The sequence below is a fragment of the Rhipicephalus sanguineus genome, chromosome 1, assembly GCF_013339695.2.
Source record: "Rhipicephalus sanguineus isolate Rsan-2018 chromosome 1, BIME_Rsan_1.4, whole genome shotgun sequence".
NCBI classification, from domain to species: Eukaryota; Metazoa; Arthropoda; class Arachnida; order Ixodida; family Ixodidae; genus Rhipicephalus; species Rhipicephalus sanguineus.
In genome coordinates this window covers 210480502-210484453 of record NC_051176.1, presented here as the reverse complement: position 1 = coordinate 210484453, position 3952 = coordinate 210480502, and the positions used below count along the sequence as shown (strand labels likewise).

At 49.5% G+C, this 3952-nt stretch overlaps 1 non-coding gene across 1 annotated transcript; it reads left to right on the top strand.

The window, feature by feature from the left end:
• Positions 1 to 533: 533 nt before the first annotated feature.
• Trnat-agu (transfer RNA threonine (anticodon AGU)) lies at positions 534 to 606 on the top strand. The gene has a single exon. It is a non-coding gene; the product is annotated as a tRNA-Thr (tRNA).
• Positions 607 to 3952: the final 3346 nt, after the last annotated feature.

Sequence of the window (3952 nt, the reverse complement as noted above, 5' to 3'; positions counted from 1 at the left end):
GTCATGGCTACTGGCGGCGCTGACTGACGCTCCCACGTTTAAATGCACACATATACCTTATAAAGTGGACGGGGGGATGGCCGCCGCGGTAGCTCAGTTGGTAGAGCATCGGACGCGTTATTCGAAGGTCGCAGGTTCGGTCCCTGCCCGCGGCAAGCTATCTTTTCGTCCACTTTTCTTTCTTCACAATTGCCTTACATTTATTACTAAAAACATCCCCTATACTTTCCTTGGCGTTATTGTCTGTTAGTTCCCATTAATATTGTGTATAACAAAGAAAACGAGCCCTTGAAATTAACACTTCTTTCCTTCATTCATAGCGAGGGTCTCGTTCTGGCAGACTTAATGCTTTCAGGTGGTATGCGAGGGATTATTGGTCAGCTGCCAGCTCGTAATAAGTTCACGTGCTACGTGACGCCAACAAGGCAGAAAAAGAGTGTTCCACACTCGCCGTCATGGCTACTGGCGGCGCTGACTGACGCTCCCACGTTTAAATGCACACATATACCTTATAAAGTGGACGGGGGATGGCCGCCGCGGTAGCTCAGTTGGTAGAGCATCGGACGAGTTATTCGAAGGTCGCAGGTTCGGTCCCTGCCCGCGGCAAGCTATCTTTTCGTCCACGTTTCTTTCTTCACAATTACCTTACATTTATTACTAAAAACATCCCCTATACTTTCCTTGGCGTTATTGTCTGTTAGTTCCCATATATATATATATATATATATATGTATGTGTGATCTGGCGTGCATATAAGGAAACCCACCACGATGTAGTTGTTACTTTGACAAAGTCTGGTCCAGCAGACGAAACGTTAGTGAAAATATACAGTGCCAATCTATATCTCTACTGGTGAAAAAAAAATAGCACTTCAACTGTTTTTCTATTTTTATTGCTAAGCTTTACTAAGAGCCAGCTCATTGCACGTGTCACTTCAGCTTGGCACAGTATACCTTAGACCATGCAATGCATAACGTTCGCGTGTGCTCGAAGGCCCGACTTACCGAGTCCGGCCCGGCCCGCAGCCTCAAGCCCGGGCGCGGCCCAGGCCCGGCTCAGGCCCGGCTTAGGCCCGCGGCTTCAAGCCCGGGCCCGGCCTGGGCCCGCACTTTCACGCCCGAGCCCAGCCCGGGCCCGTCGAAAAACGCTTCGGACGTCCCGGCCCGGCCCGCGGGCCGGGCCGTGCCCGGTCTTTCGGGCCGGCCTGAAAGTGCTCTACACTGTTGCTCTACACAACAGTGCTCTACACTGTTGGTTGGCGCCCTTGCAAGATCCGGACGCCTGTAACGAAACCACTATAGGATAAGATATTTTCAAGTGTCTGTAATCTCGTCGCCTTCGAGATATAGGCTCCTGGTCAAACCCCTACGCGCTGCAGGTGCTCACAACGTTGTTGAAAGCAGGGAATTGAGATTTTAAGTATATTATTTGAGGGGAGTAAGGGTAGTTGGTGTTCAAAAACCTCTCCCCCGAAATTTTTCAGTTTGTATTTGTATATATGCACGCACACATACAAACACATACACTCGATCGCCCAATAGAGCAGGGGATCCCCCTTTGAAATAAAATACCGCCTACGGCCCTGATGGAGATGCTATCTTCACGGTCTCAATAATGAACTTTACCCAATAGATACCGTAATCGTCGTCACTGCAGCAGCTGAAGGGAGCGTGCGTAGCAGACACCCGCTAGAGGAAACAAGAAAGGAAGTCTTACTGATAGGACTGATGTAGTACCTTTATGCTTAGGGAATCTGGACGGTGGGTGTGCCGTTACAGAGCTCGCATGCAGGGTCATGCCGTTATTGACGCGTTCACTGCGCATGAATTTGACGACGTGCGAACGATACGGCGAAATCTATTCTCATATTTCTGATACTCTCGGGTGACTCCTCCCTGAACAAGGATGCTTCTACGATGAGCGTGGTGCTGCTTCTGTCCGACGCCTGAAAGAACCACCATCAAGAAGGTTGTTCAAAGATTCGGCTCAACGTGTCACGGTCGCCACTGGTCATATCAGCGCGTAATTAAGGTGGTGGCGTATTCCCGACATTGTCCCTTTCAACGGCCATGCACCCCTAAATGCACCGCGGGCATATCTTCCTCGACACCGCTCCCAGAACACGTGAGAAAGAAAGATAGAAAGAAAGAGGAAGAGCGAAATAGAAAGAAAGGGAAGAAAGATAGGAAAAGAGAGAGAAAAAACAGGAGCAAGACAGAAAGAGAAAGAAATGGAGTGAATCGAAGAAAGAGAGAGAGAGAAAGAGATATAAAGAAAGAGGAAGAGAGGGAAAGAAAGCATACCGTAGCCACGTATCGTATAGAGGTGGGAGAGGGAAGCGGGGCTGAGGAGGAGGGAAAGGGGGAGCGGAAAGGGCGAAACATAGCATGAAAGGGAGGTGAGGAGGAGGGGAGCGCCACCAGCTGCGCTCTTTCCCCAGTCTTCGCGCTACTAATGCAGGTGCACTAGTAGTGCGAATTTCTTTTACAAAATCAGATCCCTGACCTGTAAATTGCTGTACTTAAATATGATTTTCTAGTCAGTTCGGACTTCTCTTCTTGCTTGGCACCCGGACCGCTGCACCGACCCTGCTGACTCCGCGGCCGCGCTGAACTCCGATCTTGCAACAATGCCTAATGTAGAAGAAACAGAAGGAGTCCTCTCTCGATATTTTTTGATTAGCCACGTCTGAAAATATTCGTCAAAGATCTCACGAAAATATACGCAAGGTCTGAAATAGACGCACGCATGTGTAGGGCACTACCTATCTGGCGCGCCTGCCGCCATCCTTTTAATAGAAACTGGATGCCTCTGCACCCAAGGTGATCGTTAAAGGTTGCCCGGTTACGAAATTGCAGCATGTTCTGCAGAGAAATTACTTCCTGCGCTGTTTAACTGTCAACGTACCAAGTTTCAGGGTCGCTTGCCCAATTGCACCGTTGAGCCGTCTATGCCACTGCGGCGACCTGAATTCCAGTGGCACAAGTCGCGGATTCAGAGTGGCAAACCCCGGGGTCACGAAGCGGCACGTCCCTCACATTTCGCCGAGGCACGCCGTCCGACACTTCGGCTTGATCTTGGCGTACACGGTGAACATAAAATTCATTCGCTTACAAGCGTGCAGCAAGCCCCATTTCTGCTTTTGTTCCTCTATACTATGCTCTGGTTCGCTACCGCGTGACGCAATGGTCACCTCCAAAGCCAGCGTTTCGAAACAGCTATTTTAGCGCATGGCGTTCGATAAGGAAGGCTGCTTTTGTTTCTGCCTTAACGTCCGCCGGAAGCTTCGTTCGTTCTGTCACATAATGCGCCTCAAGTTTCCTCTTCGCGAGCTTTGTGGAACGCTCTTGTTTTTGGCAGTCTGTAGAACAAATGCAGCGTGAGAGCATATATTCACCCGGTGAATGTTGTAGGCGCCAAATCCCTTAGCACGAGTCCATCGCGGGCTAAAAGCGGACGCTCGGCTGCTTCTGGCGGGGGCGGCGCGACCAAGCACTGCAGGCAGCTGGACCGCTTCGGGACATTTGTCATGGATTTTGAAACGACAAGCGGGGTTCCAAACCTCCTTTGTTCTGTGAGAATGTGGACGTGTAGTGTCACAGTGCCACTACGCCTGCTTACTAGCATTTGCAATCGCCTGTAAGTGTTTATTAATGTGAGATTCCGCACTGAGAATACATTTTGGAGGAATAGCAGAACTTCATGCGTCATGTGTATGTGTGTGTGTGTGTGTGTGTGTGTTTGTGAGTGTGTGTGTGTGTGTAGGGGTGAAAGTGGCCGTAGCGTTGGAAACAGTCAGTGAATATCGGCAACAGTTTCAACCAGAGACTGCTCTTCATCAGAAATGCTGATGAAGACCATTCTCTGGTAGAAATTGTTGAAATAAACACTTAGACAGCAACACCCGTTGCATTACTTTATAACTGGCTCTATGTTGGTGATTATGAGTTAA